This window comes from Coregonus lavaretus (assembly GCF_964263955.1).
Source record: "Coregonus lavaretus genome assembly, chromosome: 32".
In the NCBI taxonomy this organism is placed as follows: Eukaryota; Metazoa; Chordata; class Actinopteri; order Salmoniformes; family Salmonidae; genus Coregonus; species Coregonus lavaretus.
This window is the reverse complement of record NC_140019.1, coordinates 22,750,741-22,772,261: the sequence shown is the minus strand read 5'-3', so window position 1 is coordinate 22,772,261 and position 21,521 is coordinate 22,750,741.

The following is a 21,521-nucleotide window of genomic DNA, read 5'->3' as shown; positions in this document are numbered from 1 at the left end:
TATTTTATTAATTGCATTTATATTTTATGTATAATTTCATAAAAGAAGAGTAATAGTTTGGGTAAACATATACACAACAACATTAGAGCTACAATTACAATCAGAAATATATATTCTCTCTATACTTTACATTTGTTGTGTTTTCTGTAATATCCTCAACAATCATGTAATAAAGAATCTACACAAGGCAACCTGCAAAACAAAAGCCTCATTGGCGATGACAGAAACGGTAATCTATCCGATGTCACTTTAACGGCAATAAGATTTAGAGAACAGGTGGTGTCTGTTCCACCACAACAGGATTGAGGGTAGCGGGGATAGCGGAGAGCATTTTTCTGTGTGTTCTAGATTGTATACCGAGAGGCAGTGTCCACTGAGCTGTTCAGTTGTGAAATGAGAACGGCTCCAGTTGTAATCAAGGCTGGGCAAGAAAACATCTGAATCCAAGTCGTAAAACAAGTGTGCATGAAAACAGAAGTACTAAGGCTGTTATAGGGATTCCAAAGCATGATCATACTTGCTGTTGACAAATGGGGGACAGATGAAGCATTAAATCGCATTGGATTTTCCATCATAGGAGCATCTAAACTGTGATTATATACTATGTTACAGTGTAATCACTATGAAATAGTATGCATGCATTAATTTTCACAAGCTACAATAGCCTTATGCACAATCTGGATCCCACTCTCATCACATACAGTCAGGTCCAAAATGATTGGCACCCTTGATAATGTTGAGCAAAAAAGAGGGTGCCAATAATTATGGACCTCTGAGTGGGATACTTGTAGCTTGTTTATGCATGTACCTTTGCTATTTCAAGTATGTTGAACACAATCAGTTCATAATGATGTTCACATATACAGAGGTGGTAAAAGTATTGGTCTTCACAAAGTTCGCTGCTTGAGTGTTATGAGATATTTTTGTCAGATGTTACTATGGTATACTAAAGTATAATTAAGAGCATTCCATATGTGTCAAAGGCTTTTATTGACAATTACATTAAGTTTATGCAAAGAGTCAATATTTGCAGTGTTGACCCTTCTTTTTCAAGACCTCTGCAATCCGTCCTGGCATGCTGTCAATTAACTTCTGGGCCACATCCTGACTGATGGCAGCCCATTCTTGCATAATCAATGCTTGGAGTTTGTCAGAATTTGTGGGTTTTTGTTTGTCCACCCGCCTCTTGAGGATCGACCACAAGTTCTCAATGGGATTAAGGTCTGGGGAGTTTCCTGGCCATGGAACCAAAATGTAGATGTTTTGTTCCCCGAGCCACTTAGTTATCACTTTTGTCTTATGGCAAGGTGCTCCATCATGCTGGAAAAATGTAAAAAAATGAAAAGGCATTGGTCGTCACCAAACTGTTCTTGGATGTTTGGGAGAAGTTGCTCTCGGAGGATGTGTTGGTACCATTCTTTATTCATGCCTGTGTTCTTAGGCAGAAGTGTGAGTGAGCCCACTCCCTTGGCTGAGAAGCAACCCCGCACATGAATGGTCTCAGGATGCTTTACTGTTGGCATGACACAGGACTGATGGTAGCGCTCACCTTGTCTTCTCCAGACAAGGTGTTTTCCGGATGCCCCAAACAATCGGAAAGGGGATTCATCAGAGAAAATGACTTTACCCCAGATCTCAGCAGTCCAATCCCTGTACCTTTTGCAGAATATCAGTCTGTCCCTGATCTTTTTCCTGGAGAGAAGAGGCTTCTTTGCTGCCCTTTTTGACACCAGGCCATCCTCCAAAAGTCTTCGCCTCACTGTGCGTGCAGATGCACTCACACCTACCTGCTGCCATTCCTGAGCAAGCTCTGCACTGGTGGTGCCCCGATCCCGCAGCTGAATCAACTTTAGGAGACGGTCCTGGCGCTTGCTGGACTTTCTTGGGCGCCCTGACGCCTTCTTCACAACAATTGAACCTCTCTCCCTGAAGTTCTTGATGATCCGATAAATGGTTGATTTAGGTGCAATCTTACTAGCAGCAATATCCTTGCCTGTGAAGCCCTTTTTGCGCAAAGCAATGATGACAGCACGTGTTTCCTTGCAGGTAACCATGGTTAACAGAGGAAGAACAATGATTTCAAGCACCACCCTTTTAAAGCTTCCAGTCTGTTATTCTAACTCAATCAGCATGACAGAGTGATCTCCAGCCTTGTCCTCGCCAACACTCTCACCTGTGGTAATGAGAGAATCACTGACATGATGGCAGCTGGTCCTTTTGTGGCAGGGCTGAAATGCAGTGGAAATGTTTTTTTTGGATTAAGTTCATTTTCATGGCAAAGAGGGACTTTGCAATTAATTGCAATTAATCTGATCACTCTTCATGACATTCTGGAGTAAATGCAAATTGCCATCATCAAAACTGAGGCAGCAGACTTTGTGAAAATTAGTATTTGTGTCATCCTCAAAACTCTTGACCACGACTGTAATATGAGATCATATACTCCCTTCAGATAACATAGATTAGAAAAACCAGAGCAACAAGTTTAAACAAACACGTTTTAAACCATTTCAAAGATTTCCCAGATTGTGCATAAGGCTAATGTACCTTCTGAAAATTTATGCATGCATACAGTTTCATAGTAATTACACTCTAACGTACTATATAATCACAGTTTAGATGCTCCTATGATAGAAAATCCAATGCGATGTAATACTTCATCCATTTGTCAACAGTAAATATGATCATGCTTTAGTACTTTGGTTGTTTTACCACTAAATTAATGTTTGACCTGACTGTACATCAAGGGGGGAATATCAAGTTCATCATCTTGAATGGTGATGTGTATATGATTCATTATTAACTGGGTGGTTCGAGCCCTGAATTCTGATTGGCTGACAGCCGTGGTACAGTATACTGTAAGGGTTAGTGTGAGGTGTGACCCAGGTGCGGTGCAGGATAGACAGTAGGCAGTAGGCAAGGATGGTGAAACAAGGATCTTTACTGGTGGTCCAAAAGCCAGGATACAAAACAACAGACTATACACGAAAACAAATGAGGAGCACATAGGTCTCCAAAAACAGGCTGACAACAAACAATACGAAATACTAACTCTGACTGGAAAAACACAATGACACAGGGAGAACACTTCTCGAGTACCTGTAACTCCGTCACGTGATCCGACACTTTTTTAAATGATTAATTTCACCTTTATTGAACCAGGTACAACAAGTTCTCATTTACAACTGCGACCTGGCCAAGATACAGCAAAGCAGTGCGATAAAAACAAAAACACAGAGTTACATATGGGGTAAACAAAACATAAAGTCCAAAATACAACAGAAAATATATATACAGTGTGTGCGAATGTAGTAAATTATGGAGGTAAGGCAATAAATAGGCCATAGTGCAAAATAGTTACAATTTCGTATTAACACTGGAATGATAGATGTGCAAAAGATGATGTGCAAATAGAGATACTGGGGTGCAAATTAGCAAAATAAATAACAATATGGGGATGAGGTAGTTGGGTGGGCTAATTTCAGAATGGCTGTGTACAGGTGTGTAATGAATACTCGGACAGAGTGGTAAGATCCAATCGCAGAATTGCGATGTTTTATTAAAGTACAGACAAGGGAATTGCTTAATCGTGGTCGGGCGAGCTGTGGTCAAAACCGGGCAAGGCAGAGACAGGCAGAGGTACCAAGGGAGCGGGCGTAGTCGTAGTCGAGGGCACGGGCACAGGATCAGAGTACGGTAATCACTGGGAGAAACAAGCAGAGGATTAAGCAATTCGGGGAGTCAAACAACGAAGCACAGGTCTGATACACTGGTAATCAAAATAACAAACTCTCTCTCTCTCTGAACAAAACGCTTAGCAAGTCACATGGAACAATACCTCGCACCGACTGAACTTCTGAGCACACCTTATATCCTAACTCTAATTACTGACAGGTGTGCTCAGAACTCAGGTGAAACAGATCGAGTCTGATGACTCCCCCTCTCTGTAGATCGGGGGAGTGTCAGACTCTGTCTAGACCCAGCCAAACCCCGATCCCTTATAAGGTGCAGTGATCGGTAAGCTGCTCTGACAACTGATGCTTAAAGTTAGTGAGGGAGATAAGAGTCTCCAGGTTCAGAGATTTTTGCAGTTCATTCCAGTCATTGGTAGCAGAGAACTGGAAGGAATGGCGGCCAAAGGAGGTTTTGGCTTTGGGGATGACCAGTGAGATATACCTGCTGGAGCGCAGACTACGGGTGGGTGTTGCTATGGTGACCAGTGAGCTAAGATAAGGCGGGGATTTGCCTAGCAGTGATTTATAGATGACCTGAAGCCAGTGGGTTTGGCGACGAATATGTAGTGAGGGCCAGCCAACAAGAGCGTATAGGTCACAATGGTGAGTAGTATATGGGGCTTTGGTGACAAAACGTATGGCACTGTGATAGACTACATCCAATTTTCTGAGTAGAGTGTTGGAGGCTATTTTGTAAATGACATCGCCGAAGTCAAGGATCGGTAGGATAGTCCGTTTTACGAGGGCATGTTTGGCAGCATGAGTGGAGGCTTTGTTGCGAAATAGGAAGCCGATTCTAGATCTAACTTTGAATGGAGATGCTTAATGTGAGTCTGGAAGGAGAGTTTACAGTCTAACCAGACACCTAGGTATTTGTAGTTGTCCACATACTTTAGGTCAGACCCGCCGAGAGTAGTGATTCTAGTCGGGTGGGCGGGTGCATGCAGCATTCGGTTGAAGAGCATGCATTTAGTTTTACTAGTGTTTAAGGGCAGTTGGAGGCTACGGAAGGAGTGTTGTATGGCGTTGAAGCTCGTTTGGAGGTTTGTTAACACAGTGTCCAATGAAGGGACAGATGTATACAAAATGGTGTCGTCCGCATAGAGGTGGATCCGAGCGTCACCAGCAGCAAGAGCGACATCATTGATATACACAGAGAATAGAGTCGGCCCGAGAATTGAACCCTGTGGCACCCCCATAGAGACTGCCAGAGCTCCAGACAATAATTAGTCCGACACTGATACGTACTGCTTCACATCAAGGAACTAGCAGAGAAAACGGAGCAAGGGAACACAGGGAAGTGAGGGCATAAATACACAGGTGAATCAGATAGCCACAGGTGACACCAATAGGCAGATAATTAGTCCCGACTGGGAGTGAGGAGGTGCCTATGATTGTCGGAGGATGACACCTAGTGGGTCGCTCCGGAACTGCGACCCACTCCTGGAACAGTATACCACATGTATGACAAAATTACGTTGGTAACCAGTTTATAATAGCAATAAGGCACCTCAGGGTTTTGTAGTATATGACCTATATACCACCGCATTGCGTCGTGCCTAAGAACAGCCCTTAGCCGTGGTATATTGGCCATATACCACACCCCTCGGGCCTTATTGCTTTAATATAATACTTTTACTGCATTAATGCAAAAACATCTTAAAATCAATCTACATTTACTTCATATTTTTGCATGGGGTCAAATCTGCTTGTTATTAAGCGTTGTTAATGCTTTTCAAGTCTAATCACTACATTTCAAAGGCTCTGCCATTCTTCTTGGAATAGTTGCATCATTCACACATTGGTTCGCATTTCATTAACAGCAGTAAAGCGCTGTGATACATTTTAAAATCACTGTATTTATGCTGTAAATTGACATACAATTGGTAATATCAAGACTTACTTTGAACAACACAAAGCCAAACAAGTTAAGTAAGCACAATATTACATGGCACGTAGGGTGAAACCTCAGCTGTGCTGTGTAAATATAAGAATGTGAAACATGATGTAAAATTATCTCTGGAAATAGAGAAGCTTTTGATGCATTTGACTTGTCGAAGCAAATATATCCTTGGGGACTGTGCGTGGGGAGACATCAAAGAAAACTAACAGGCCGACTCAGAGTAGTGTGTGTGTGTGTGTGTGAGAGAGAGAGAGAGAGAGAAAAGAGAAAGAGAGAGACAGCGAGAGAGAGAGAGTTTCTCCATGTGTCGGGTGTTGCTCTCCAAGGACACAATATTCCCTTGTTAACTTTTAATACAGGAATCACAAAGGAGTCAATTAAGTCAATCCGTAGAACGCTGTCAACAATGCGCCTTTCAAAGGCAATGTTATCTCTTTCAGTAAACGCTGCAGATGTCGGCTCAGTTGGAAATTACCTTTAATTGTCAAGCACGCTATAACGAGGTTTCGGATTGAATCCCAGCCTAAGGAAGTTCATAAAGTAAAAAAACTGGGCAAGAAACTTTCACGCAATCGGACGCCACCGCCAATTCACCCACAGTATAAACAGAGACAAAACTCTATGACCATGCAGACTGCAAGTCTAATAACTTAATACAATGATTTGACCTTGGTAGTCACATTAATCATACAGTTCGATCCAAACATCTCTGGAGTGTAACGTTACCATGATTATATCATTTTATAAACTGGGTGGTTCGAGCCCTGAATGCTGATTGGCTGACTGCCGTGGTATATCAGATCGTATACCACGGGTATGACAAAACATTTCTTGTTACTGCTCTAATTACGTTGTAATTATATTGGCCATATACCACACCCCCTCGTGCCTTATTGCTTAAGTACAAACTATGGTATAATGATAAACTATGGAATAATGATAACATCTACTGATGTCTTTAATTTCATACAATACAATATCCCAATACCAGACCCAAAATGAATATTTAATATTTATATTTCTAACGTTCTTAGTCTGCGTCCTTTAATAGCTTACTATTAAATAAAATGTGCAAACCCTGAAATTATATTACAATAAAGCCACACTGTCTATGTCATATTGATCTTATTTCATATTACTACCCGTCTTGGTTAATTTATGCCCTTTCATATTGTCTCAGTGGCTCACCTCACTGAAAACAAGCTCCACACTGTATAATTAATTTTTCCACGGACACAGCAAAGTTCTTATTCATATGACCCTGCTGAAGGCTTGAATAGGCTACACTGAGATGGCACAATGAGACAACTGGCAGTACAAAATATTTGGCTTATGGTAAGTTATTTCTGGAGGCCTCCTGGAGATGCACTGCGACAACCAAACACCTGCAATTTGTTGCATCTAATCATTTGCATGTATCTCATTACAAAGTTGAGCGAGCACTGGTTGTAAATAAAATAGGTGTCTGTATTTGGTGCGCCCATCGAACAAGACAGGAGTTTCTCACAATGAGACAGCAGAAAGTTTATTTTCTAAGTCACTCTCAAAGCGATGTATTACAGTAAAATCAGGGTGTAGTTCATAAGGGCACACAACGGAAAACGTAAAAAAAAAATTGCAATAGAAAACTAAAATGCGTGCTTCTAATTGGACAAGTCCCCTGTTTTAGCCAGTTTTCTCCTGTTTGGTGCCTAATGACCACAGGCCAGTGCAATGTCTGCAGACCTCCAGCAACAAAGTAAAAGTGCTGAAGGGGCTAATGCATGAGTTAAGCCACTTAGTAGAGAAGGTGTCCTCCTGTTGCCAATAAACGGAAGATGCTGAATCCTGACTAAGCCAGTGTTGGTTTCCTTCAATGGGACTCTCAGGGAGAGGGACTGAGAAGAGACAGAGCTAGCGAGAGAGGCCAAAAGCAGACTCAAGCCAAATAAATTACATTATAAGTTACAAAGTGAGAGAGGGAAAAAGAGAGTGAGAGGGGGGGGGGGGGGGGGGGGTACTTCTATAGTGGAGAAAAGGTTGATCTAGAAGACAGTGAAAGTTTATTTTCCTTTTGCTGGATTAGTCTATTGGTGTCTTCAACACAGAGAAGTAGCTGCTAAGAACTGCAAATGTATGAGTGTCTGTGTGTGTAACCTGTGGTTAGAGTGGACAATATGTTACTCCTTTTATATGTGAACATAGCCTTGAAATAAAGGCGTTGGCATTATGTTTGGGGCTTGGAGAATGTAGGGACAACTGACTTTGGGTTATGCAAGAACAATAGGGGTGACTGGAAAATCAAAATGAATCAAGCAAATCCACTTACTCCATGGATCTCATTTAAGGCTTATCACGTTATTTCTGTCAAATCAAACGTAGTAATGTGTGAAGATTGCTACAAAGCAGTGCTTTGTGGAAGTTGGCACAGATCTAGGAACTGCCTATCATCTCCAAAACATAATTAGTTCAACAAAGTTAGCTAAATTACAGGAATATTTTGATTTTTTTAATGAACACTGGAGTGAATAAAGACTGTAAAGTGGACCTTATTGGACATAACTTGACAAGTAAATACTGATTTGAATAGAATTGTGTGTAATGGTAATTTGTATCACCATTCCTATAACTAATACAATCGTTTTTTAGATGGCATTTGTATTATGAATAACCAGGTTCTTTAATTTTACACCATCATCTACGATGTGTATATACCATTATTACTGCAGGGGTTCTCAAACCTCTCCTCTGGGACAGCCATGTAATTGAACTATTCCACAGCTAGCAGACCTAATTCAAATTGTCAAACTAATTATCAAGCCCTTGACTAGGTGAATCAGTGAGTTAGTTCAGGGCTACAACAACATTGTGAAACGTCTGGGGGTCCCCGAGACCAGGTTTGAGAACCACTGACCTGTTCCCTCACCTCATCAGTGGGCTGAAAACCCCTCATTCATCAATGTATTCATTCAAACTAATGAGCTCTGTATCGCCTGTGACATGATTTAATGACCAAGAATGCAGGGAGAGAAATTGTTTGAGGTCATTGTTTACAAAAGATTCAGAGGAGGTAATGTATTTTTATTAAGTTATTTAGTTTGTCCTCCTACTGTTTGTAGAAATAAATCATTAACATTGAAACACGGATGTTGTCGGGATAATGTACATTGACATACGGATGTTATCGAGATAATGAACATTGATATACGGATGTTATCGGAATAATGAACATTGATATATGGATTTTATTAGAATAATGAACATTGATATATGACTACCATTGGGATAATGAACATTGATATACGGATGTTATCGGAATCATGAACATTGATCTACGGATGTTATTGGGATAATGAACATTGATATACGGATGTTATCGGAATCATGAACATTGATCTACGGATGTTATCGGGATAATGAACATTGATTCCCGGATGTTATTGGGATAATGAACACAACCAGTTAGAGTCATTGTCTGTTGTTGTTGTTGTCTATTGTTGTAATGAACCACGTTAGCCACCACCATGCGAATATGGATTTGAAAATGATACTGAAAGCGATTAATAAAGCAGAAATTAAATCAACCCCATGCCCAAGGCGAGGAAAGTTGCTGTGTCAAAAGTTCACCCGAAAAATGTGAAAGCTCAGCGATTTCAATTACCGACAGACACAGCAATGAATTACACAACCACCGCCTCCGACTTAATTACTTGTAAACCGATGGAAGCGTCTGTAGCACGGGAGGCTGCTGAGGGGAGAACGGCTCATAATAATGGCTGGAATGGAATGGTATCAAACACATGGAAACCATGTGTTTGATGTGTTCAATACCATTCCAATGATTCCGTTCCAGCCATTACTATGAGCCTGTCCTCCCCAAATAAGGTGCCACTGGCCGGCCACCTGTGGTCTGTAGATAACTCTAAGTCCAAGCGATCCATTCCCAATCGGCAATATTTGTGTCAGTAATATGCATCAAGACTCCGTAGGCTAATGTGCGCGAAGGCACTAGAAAACCCATTTAGTTTCGGAATGTGATATTGCAACGTGGAATTCCATTCCCAGAGAAGCCCATGCAAATGAGATTGGTGCAACTTAAAGAGATGAGAATGAGGATGGTTGATTTGATTAGAAAAGGTTGATCTAGAAGACAGTGAAAGCTTATTTTCCTTTTGCTGATTAGTCTATTGGTGTCTTCAACACAGAGAAGTAGCTGGTAAGAACTGCAAATGTATGAGTGTCTGTGTGTGTAATCTTTGGTTAGAGTGTGACAATATGTTACTCCTTTTATACGTGAACATGGCCTTGAAATAAAGGGGTTAGCGTTACATTTGGGGCTTGGAGAATTGACACTTTTCATCAGCCAATATGTTTAATGTATGACCCAACTGACTTTGTGTTATGCAAGAACAGTAGGGGTGACTGGAAAATAAAGATTTAATCTGTATTTGACTTTGCTTTGAGACATTGTTTGATTCACAATGCTAACAGGTAAGTCATATCTACTTAGTTCAATATCTTCTAATTAGGTGTGCTTGCTGAAGGAAAAGCACAACTCTAGATTTCTTACATACTCTTATTATTATTGTTCCTCCTGTAACTTCCTAACATCCAGACTAACCCAATTTAGATTCCTTGAGAAAATCTTTTTGATAGCATTTATACTTTTTGTACTACAACAATATTTAAATGAGCTCCCAATGCATTTCAATGGCAGTAAAAGAGCCGTAAACTTATATGGGGAAAGTTTGGGCATGCATATCCTCTTTCACCGTTTAAGGTATCAATGTAACAGGGTTGGTTATGTTTCCACTTGACACTGCAGAAATATTGATTTGATGTTCATGTATCCCTATTGGTTGGTTGTATTTACATATCAATAAGGTGTTATGCCATTGGTCATGCTTGCAGATAGGGGGAGATTGCGAACGTAAATTCTTCCCAGTCCGATATTGACATGCAAGCAGTAGGTCACGTTCTGAAATACTGTATTCTATTTTCATATTTACAATGTGTACGAGTTCACTATGTACACTATCAGTCAAAAGTTTGGACACACCAACTCATTCAAGGGTTTTTCTTTATTTTTACAATTTTTTACATTGTAGAATAATAGTGAAGACATCAAAACTATGAAATAACACATATGGAATCATGTAGTAACCAAAAACGTGTTAAACAAATCAAAATATATTTTATATTTGAGATTCTTCAAATAGCCACCCTTTGCCTTGATGAAATAGACACCCTTTGCTCACTCTTGGGATGTGCTTTTGAATGTTATTGCTGTAAGAGTGAGTTGGATAGCATGCTCTAATTGTAATTGTGACATTAGCGCCCTGCTAATTCACAGTTACAGTGGGGGAAAAAAGTATTTAGTCAGCCACCAATTGTGCAAGTTCTCCCACTTAAAAAGATGAGAGAGGCCTGTAATTTTCATCATAGGTACACGTCAACTATGACAGACAAAATGAGAAGAAAAAAATCCAGAAAATCACATTGTAGGATTTTTAATGAATTTATTTGCAAATTATGGTGGAAAATAAGGCCTCTCTCATCTTTTTAAGTGGGAGAACTTGCACAATTGGTGGCTGACTAAATACTTTTTTCCCCCACTGTATTTCCATGCTAATAGACGAATCCCGAATCTACAGCCATCAACATACTGTTGTCCTGCACAGCTAATGTGCTTCCTTGTACCTATCATCAGAATAAACACCAATCAACTGGGACCGCTGGCTGGACAGTCCTTTCTTTAAAAACACAACGCAAGAGAGTTACGAAGTACGATCACATCTGTTACACTGGTGCCGAGACCCGTCGTCTTGTCCTTGCTGGACGTCACGTCGAGGGACCCGCAAGCCGGCTATTATAATAATAATAATAATAATATGCCATTTAGCAGACGCTTTTATCCAAAGCGACTTACAGTCATAATCATGGTTGCTGATGCACACCAGAGGCCTAGTTTGTGCATATGAACTGTGTTGACTTTCCTGCACAAGCTGCATTCTCAGGTAGTCATCGACCAGCTCCTGGTAGCATAAAGCAGTGGGCAAATACATTGGAATGGTTATTATTTGTATCTGCCAATATTATATACAGTTGAAGTCGGAAGTTTACATACACCTTAGCCAAATACATTTAAACTCAGTTTTTCACAATTCCTGACATTTAATCCTAGTAAAAATTCCCTGTCTTAGGTCAGTTAGGATCACCACTTTATTTTAAGAATGTGAAATGTCAGAATAATAGTAGAGAGAAGGCTTTATTTCAGCTTTTATTTATTTCATCACATTACCAGTGGGTCAGAAGTTTACATACACTCAATTAGTATTTGGTAGCATTGCCTATAAATTGTTTAACCTGGGTCAAACGTTTCGGGTAGCCTTCCACAAGCTTCCCATAATAAGTTGGGTGAATTTTGGCCCATTCCTCCTGACAGAGCTGGTGTAACTGAGTCAGGTTTGTAGGCCTCCTTGCTCGCACACGCTTTTTCAGTTCTGCCTACACATTTTCTATAGGATTGAGGTCAGGGCTTTGTGATGGCCACTCTAATACCTTGACTTTGTTGTCCTTAAGCCATTTTGCCACAACTTTGGAAGTATGCCTGGGGTCATTGTCCATTTGGAAGACCCATTTGCGACCAAGCTTTAACTTCCTGACTGATGTCTTGAGATGTTGCTTCAATATATCCACATAATTTTCCTTCGTCATGATGCCATCTATTTTGTGAAGTGCACCAGTCCCTCCTGCAGCAAAGCACCCCCACAGCATGATACTGCCACCCCTGTGCTTCACGGTTGGGATGGTGTTCTTCAACTTGCAAGCCATCCCCTTTTTCCTCCAAACATAACAATGGTCATTATGGCCAAACAGTTCTATTTTTGTTTCATCAGACCAGAGGACAGTTCTCCAAAAAGTACGATCTTTGTCTCCATGTGCAGTTGCGAACAGTAGTCTGGCTTTTTTATGGCGGTTTTGGAGCAGTGGCTTCTTCCTTGCTGAGCGGCCTTTCAGGTTATGTCGATATAGGACTCGTTTTACTGTGGATATAGATACTTTTGTACCTGTTTCCTCCAGTATCTTCACAAGGTCCTTTGCTGTTGTTCTGGGATTGATTTGCACTTTTCGCACCAAAGTACGTTCATCTCTAGGAGACACAACGCATCTCCTTCCTGAGCGGTATGATGGCTGCATGGTCCCATGGTGTTTATACTTGCGTAATATTGTTTGTAAAGATGAACGTGGTTCCTTCAGCCATTTGAAAATTACTCCCAAGGATGAACCAGACTTGTGGAGGTCTACAATTGTTTTTCTGAGGTCTTGGCTGATATCTTTTGATTTTCCCATGATATCAAGCAAAGAGGCACTGAGTTTGAAGGTAGGCCTTGAAATACATCCACAGGTACACCTCCAATTGACTCAAATGAGCTTCTAAAGCCATGACATATTTTTCTGAAATTTTCCAAGCTGTTTAAAGGCACAGTCAACTTAGTGTATGTAAACTTCTGACCCAGTGGGACTGTGATACAGTGAATTATAAGTGAAATAATCTGTCTGTAATTTTTTTTGGGAAAAATGACTTGTGTCATGTCCTAACCGACTTGCCAGAACTATAGTTTGTTAACAAGAAATTTGTGGAGTGGTTGAAAAATGAGTTTTAATGACTCCAACCTAAGTCTATTTAAACTTCCAACTTTAACTGTATACATACAGTGGGCTCCAAAATTACTGGCACCCCTGACTGGCAATGCACAAACAATACTTTAAAAAATATAAACAATATAATTATAGAGATAACTCAAAATACCAACATGTGAGAAATACTGTACTTTATTAATGTTTCAATGGAACCAACCAAAATCATACAATTATTTAATACAAAATAAATGTCACCAAAATCAAGGTTTCATCATTATTGGCACTCCTCATTTAGTACTTAGTGCAACCACCTCTGGCAAGGATAACAGTATGGAGTCTTTTCCTGTAATGTTTGACAAGGTTAAGGAACACATGATTTTGGACCATTCCTCTATGCAGATCCTTTCAAGAACCTTCATATTCTTGGGTTTGTTCTTATCAACTGCCCTCTTCAACTCAGCCCACAGACTTTCGATTGGATTGATGTCCGGCGACTGAGATGACCATGGCAGAACATTGATTTTGTTGTCACAGAAGCATTTCTGTGTGGATCTTGAGGTATGTTTTGGGTCATTGTCTTGTTGGAAAGTCCACCTACGGCCAAGTCCCAGCCTTCTGGCAGAGGCAACCAGATTGTCAGCCAAAATTGCCTGATACTTGGTGGAATTCATTATGCCATCAATCTTAACCAGTGCCCCTGGACCTCTGGAATTAAAACAGCCCCAAAACATCACTGACCCACCACCATATTTCACCGTGGGCATGAGGTGCCTCTCCTTGTATGCATCTCTGTTTCGACGACAAACATGCCGATGCTGTATCTGACCAAAACGTTCCATTTTGGTCTCATCTGACCAGAGCACCTTCTTCCAGTCATAATTTAAATGACGTTTGGCAAACTCCAAGCGCTTGCGTCTGTGTCTTGGGGTCAGAAAGAGCTTTCTTCTGGCAATCCTTCCAAAGAGCCTGTGGATGTGGAGGTGGCGTCTGATGGTGCTTTTTAAAACCTGGTGACCCCAAGACGCCACCAAGGCCTGCAATTCTTTCACAGTGATTCTTGGGGATTTTGTTGCTTCTCTCACAATCCTCCTCCCTGTCCTGGAGCGCAAAATGCATTTGCGTCCTCTACCCGTGAGGTTTTCAACTGTTCCATATATTTTGTATTTTTTAATAATTGCCCTGACAGTGCTCAGTGGTATATTCAATCTTTTGTGGATCTTCTTGTAGCCATTGCCAAATTTATGAAGGTCTACAACCACCTGTCATCTGTGACTATGCATAGTATCATTTATGCGAGTAGAAGCTCAGCTGGAGTGCTCTGTTTGACAGAAAACAACATTGGGACAGGAGAACCTCATGAGGGAGAGAATGGTGAAGACAAGGATGATGGAGGCAAGCAGAGGAGAGCTGTGGGCCCTGCAACCTGAAGCAGCTATTTTAGGTTGAACTGTTCAGTTATGTTCAGTCGGTTGGACTGTTTCTTGAGATATTCCTTGTGTGTCCTGTGTGTGTCCTGTCCTGTGTCTTGGAGAAAGTGTTTAGCCACTTGGTTGATCTGATGTGACTCGTGCTTTATTTTATTTCTCTCCACGATAATACTTAACCTCTACGGGATCGGTGTCCCTTATACGGGACGGTTGAGCTAACGTGCGCTAATGTGATTAGCATGACTGTTGTAAGTAACAGCAAACTTTCCAGGACATAGACATGTCTTATATGGGCAGAAAGCTTACATTCTTGCTAATCGAACTGCACTGTCCAATTTATAGTAGCTATTACAGTGCAAAAATGCCATGCTATTGTTTGAGGAGAGTGCACAACAACAAAAACTGGTTTGATACATTCACCTCTGAAGGTAAATAGTGTACTTACATTCAGTAATCTTGCTCTGATTTGTCATCCAAAGAGTCCCAGAGATAAAATGTAGCATTTTGTTTGATAAAATCGATTTTTATATTCAAATGTAGGAACTGGGTTCTATAGTTTGAACCCCTGCTGTCTCGGGCTCCACACCCACCCCGCCCGGCCATCTAGATGTGTGAAAGTTAGTGTATAAGCTAATGATCCATCATGTATGACATTCCTGGGAGTGTGTAAACTTACATTTTGTATTACCATATAATTTTTGTATGTTGTCTATAGTTATGTACTTGAAAATGTATCAATTGACCAATTCGGTACATTTGGGCAGACTTGATACAAAATAGTCCAGCATTGCAACACTTCACTGGATCAATCTGAAACTTTGCACACACACTACTGCCATCTAGTGGCCAACATCTAAATTGCGCCTAAACTGCAATATTATATTGTGGCCTTTCTCTTGCATTTCAAAGATGAAAAAAAAAAGGAAAATTCATGTTTTTTTGTTTGTATTATCTTTTACCAGATCTAATGTGCTATATTCTCCTACATTAATTTGACATTTCCACAAACTTCAAAGTGTTACCTTTCAAATGGTATCAAGAACATATCCTTGCTCCAGGTCCTGAGCTACATGCAGTTAGATTTGGGTATATCATTTTAGGCGAAAATTGAAAACACTAACTTTCACACATCTAGATGGCCGGGCGGGGTGGTTGTGGAGCCAGAGACAGCAAGGGTTCAAACTGTAGAACCCAGTTCCTACATTTGAATATAAAAATTGATTTTATCAAACAAAACTATGCTACATTTTATCTCTGGGACCCTCAGGATGACAAATCAGAGCAAGAATACTGAATATAAGTACATTATTTACCTTCAGAGGTGAAGGTATCAAACCATTTGCCGTGATACGTTTTTTGTTGTTTTGCACTCTCCTCAAACAATAGCATGGTATCTTTTCACTGTAATAGCTACTGTAAATTGGACAGTGCAGTTAGATTAACAAGAATGTAAGCTTTCTGCCCATATAAGACATGTCTATGTCCTGGAACGTTTGCTGTTAATTACAACAGTCATGCTAATCACATTAGTGCATGTTAGCTCAACCGTCCCGTATACGGGACACCAATCCCGTAGAGGTTAATAAAACCAAAAGCTTACCTTGACTTGGAAGAGTTCCAGTGTTGGATAGCCATAGCCAGCTAGCTAACATCCCTCTCTGTTTGAGCAAGGTGTTTGAGTAGGCTAAACTAGCTAGCTGCATTTGCTAAAGTGAAAGTGAGACAAAAAAATACTACCAAATATAGCTAGCTTGCTCTCTCTCTTGCTTCTCCTTCATTTTTGAATAAATTAATTTGTTAAAAACTGTTCAACTAGTTTTTTTCTCTCTCTTTGAGTCTCTCTTTGAGCAAGGCACTTAACCCTAATTGCTCCTGTAAGTCGCTATGGATAAGAGCGTCTGCTAAATGACTAAAATGTAAAATGTAAATACTCACCACATTTGATGCACTGCAGTGCTAGCTAGCTGTAGCTAATGCTTTCAGTACTAGATTCATTCTATGATCCATTGATTGGGTGAACAACATGTCAGTTCATGCTGCGCAAGAGCTCTGATAGGTTGGAGGATGTCCTCCGGAAGCTGTCATAATTACTGTGTAAGGTTATGGAAGGGGGTGAGAACCATGGTTGTGTATTGAAATCAATGTACCCAGAGGAGGAAGGAAACCAGCTGTCCTCCGGCTACACCATGGTGCTACCCTAGAGAGTGCTGTTTGCTACTGTAGACCTTCATTGCAAAACAGTGTGTTTTAATCAATTATTTGGGGATGTGAATATGTTTAGTATAGTTTTATGTAAAAAGGCTAACTTTTTTAATGTTTCAATATTTTTATTTTTATGAAATTCACTGAGGAGGATGGTCCTGCCCTTCCTCCTCTGAAAAGCCTCCACTGTCATTGTGTCTATCGTCAGAGTAAACACCAATCAACTGGGATCGCTGGCTGGACAGTCCACAACACAAGAGAGTTAACGAAGTACGATCACATCTGTTACACTAGTGCCGAGACCAGTCTTTGCTGGACAGCTGTTACTTCAACACCAAACCAACGTTGATATGTTCAGACTTACCCAATTTAGATTGCTTGTTAACGTTTTTTTTTAATACTATGTATACTTTTTTAACTATAACCATTTAACCCAGAGTAGATTTCTGGGCCTGCGGAATTCTAATTAGCAAAATAAATTCCCATCAAAATCTGTCTGTTTAAGCTAGAGATGTCTGTTTTTGCATGGGATGCATCTCAATCCACCGCATCCGCCAATGTCGCCCATCCGAATCTGCGGTGAAAGGTGGCAGAGCTACAGCAGTATTTGTCAGACCATGAGACATCCCGAAAAGTGGTCTTCTCATGAAAACGTATGTAGCGCCCAAACAAAAATACACCATTATGGAAAGATGAGACTCTCACGAACACGATGGTGTTCTCCGTTTTGCTCTATGACCCCCACAAGCATCATGGGACTCGTCTGAAGTCGGTACTGCAGATCTGCCATCTTCTGTTTGTAGCGTCCGAACAGTTTGGTACAGTACAGTACCAGTCAAAAGTTTGGACACACCTACTCATTCAAGTTTATTTTATTTTTTATTTTATTTCCTACATTGTAGAATAATAGTGAAGACATCAAAACTATGAAATAACACATATGGAATCATGTAGTAACCAAAAAAGTTTATTCAAAGTAGCCACCCTTTGCCTTGATGACAGCTTTGCACACTCTTAGCACACTACCAGCTTCATGAGGAATGCTTTTCCAACAGTCTTGAAGGAGTTCCCACATATGCTGAGCACTTGTTCGCTGCTTTTCCTTCACTCTGCGGTCAAACTCATCCCAAACCATCTAAATTGGGTTAAGGTCGGGTGATTTTGGAGGCCAGGTCATCTGATGCAGCACTCCATCTTGGTCAAATAGCCCTTACACAGCCTGGAGGTGTCTTGGGTCATTGTCATGTTGAAAAACAAATGATAGTCCCACTAAGTGCAAACCAGATGGGATGGCATATCGCTGCAGAATGCTGTAGTAGCCATGCTGGTTAAGTGTGCCTTGAATTCTAAATAAATCACAGACAGTGTCATCAGCAAAGCACCCCCACACCATCACACCTCCTCCTTCATGTTTCACGGTGGGAACTACACATGCGTTGATCATCCGTTCACCTACTCTGCGTCTCACAAAGACACGGCGGTTGTAAACAAAAATCTCAAATTTGGACTCAACAGACCAAAGGACAGATTTCCACCTGTCTAATGTCCATTGCTCTTGTTTCTTGGCCCAAGCAATTCACTTCTTCTTATTGGTGTCCTTTAATAGCGGTTTCTTTGCAGCAAATTGACCATGAAGGCCTAATTCCCGCAGTCTCCTCTGAACAGTTTTTGCTGAGATGTGCCTGTTACTTGAACTCTGTGAAGCATTTATTTGCAGTTAACTCTAATGAACTTATCCTCAGCAGCAGAGGTAACTCTGGGTCTTCCTTTCCTGTGGCGGTCCTCATGAGATCCAGTTTCATCACAGCACTTGATGGTTTTTGCAACTGCACTTGAAGAAACTTTCAAAGGTCTTGACATTTTCCAGATTGACTGACCTTCATGTCTTAATGTAATGATGGACTGTCATTTCTCTTTGCTTATTTGAGCTGTTCTTGCCATAATATGGACTTGGTCTTTTACCAAATAGGGCTATCTTCTGTATACCCCCCCTACCTTGTCACAGCACAACTGATTGGCTCAAACACATTAAGAAGGAAAGAAATTCCACAAATTAACTTTTAAGAAGGCACACCTGTTAATTGAAATGCATTCCAGGTGACTACCTCATGAAGCTGGTTGAGAGAATGGCAAGAATGTGCAATGCTGTCATCAAGGCAAAGCGTGGCTATTTGAAGAATCTCATATATAAAATATATTTTGATTTGTTTAAAACTTTTTTGGTTACTACATGATTCCATGTGTTATTTCATAGTTTTGATGTCTTCACTATTATTCTACAATGTAGAAAATAGTAAAAATAAAGAAAAACTCTTGAATGAGTAGGTGTGTCCAAACCTTTGACTGGTACTGTATATGTGGAACTAGTTTAGTGCCTAAAATAATGGGTTAAATAGGTGTCAACATTGTTTTTTTTATAGTTTCCTGATGTTTCTTATATCTCTCAGATATAGGACAGACACTTCAAAACAAATATCCTTTAGATATTTCTTTGAACTATCTGCTGTTACATGTAGTGGATCTGTTATGTAGGAAACAACACCTCCACTTCGCTGATCCTCAACACTGGGGCCCCACAAGGGTGCATGCTCAGCCCCCTCCTGTATTCCCTGTTCACCTGACTGCGTGGCCAAGCACGCCTCCAACTCAATCATCAAGTTTGCAGACGACACAACAGTAGTAGGCTTGATTACCAACAATGACGAAACAGCCTTCTGGGAGGAGGTGAGGGCTCTGGGAGTGTGGTGCCAGGAAAATAGCCTCTCACTCAATGTCAACAAAATAAAGGAGATGATCGTGGACTTCAGGAAACAGCAGAGGGAGCACCCCCCTATCCACATCAACGGGACCGCAGTGGAGAAGGTGGAAAGCTTCAAGTTCCTCGGCGTACACATCACTGACAAACTGAAATGGTCCGCTCCCATAAAAGACAGTGTAGTGAAGAAGGTGCAACAGCGCCCCTTCAACCTCAGGAGGCGGAAGAAATTTGGTCTTGCACCTAAAACCCTCAAACTTTTACAGATGCACAATTGAGAGCATCCTTTCGGGCTGTATCACCGCCTGGTACGGCAACTGCACCACCCGCAACCGCAGGGCTCTCCAGAGGGTGGTGCGGTCTGCCCAACGCATCACCGGTGGCAAACTACCAGCCCTCCAGGACACCTACAGCATCCGATGTCACAGGAAGGCCGAAAAGATCATCAAGGACAACAACCACCCGAGCCACTGCCTGTTCACCCCGCTATCATCCAGAAGGCAAGGTCAGTACAGGTGCATCAAAGCTGGGACCAAGAGACTGAAAAACAGCTTCTATCTCAAGGCCATCAGACTGTTAAATAGCCTTCACTAGCACATTAGAGGCTGCTGCCTATATACATAGATTAGAAATCACTGGCCACTTTAATAAATGGAACACTAGTCACTTTAATAATGTTTACATATCTTGCATTACTCATCTCATATGTACAGTGAGGGAAAAAAGTATTTGATCCCCTGCTGATTTTGTGTGTTTGCCCACTGACAAAGACATGATCAGTCTATAATTTTAATGGTAGGTTTATTTGAACAGTGAGAGACAGAATAACAACAAAAAAGTCCAGAAAAACGCATGTCAAAAATGTTTTAAATTGATTTGCATTTTAATGAGGGAAATAAGTATTTGACCCCCTCTCAATCAGAAAGATTTCTGGCTCCCAGGTGTCTTTTATACAGGTAACGAGCGGAGATTAGGAGCACACTCTTAAAGGGAGTGCTCCTAATCTCAGCTTGTTACCTGTATAAAAGACAACTGTCCACAGAAGCAATCAATCAATCAGATTCCAAACTCTCCACCATGGCCAAGACCAAAGAGCTCTCCAAGGATGTCAGGGACAAGATTGTAGACCTACACAAGGCTGGAATGGGCTACAAGACCATCGCCAAGCAGCTTGGTGAGAAGGTGACAACAGTTGGTGCGATTATTCGCAAATGGAAGAAACACAAAAGACCTGTCAATCTCCCTCGGCCTGGGGCTCCATGCAAGATCTCACCTCGTGGAGTTGCAATGATCATGAGAACGGTGAGGAATCAGCCCAGAACTACACGGGAGGATCTTGTCAATGATCTCAAGGCAGCTGGGACCATAGTCCCCAAGAAAACAATTGGTAACACACTACGCCGTGAAGGACTGAAATCCTGCAGCGCCCGCAAGGTCCCCCTGCTCAAGAAAGCACATATACAGGCCCGTCTGAAGTTTGCCAATTAACATCTGAATCATTCAGAGGAGAACTGGGTGAAAGTGTTGTGGTCAGATGAGACCAAAATCGAGCTCTTTGGCATCAACTCAACTCGCCGTGTTTGGAGGAGGAGGAATGCTGCCTATGACCCCAAGAACACCATCCCCACCGTCAAACATGGAGGTGGAAACATTATGCTTTGGGGGTGTTTTTCTGCTAAGGGGACAGGACAACTTCATCGCATCAAAGAGACCGTCTTTGATGCGTCCATGTACCGTCAAATCTTGGGTGAGAACCTCCTTCCCTCAGCCAGGGCATTGAAAATGGGTCGTGGATGGGTATTCCAGCATGACAATGACCCAAAACACACGGCCAAGGCAACAAAGGAGTGGCTCAAGAAGAAGCACATTAAGGTCCT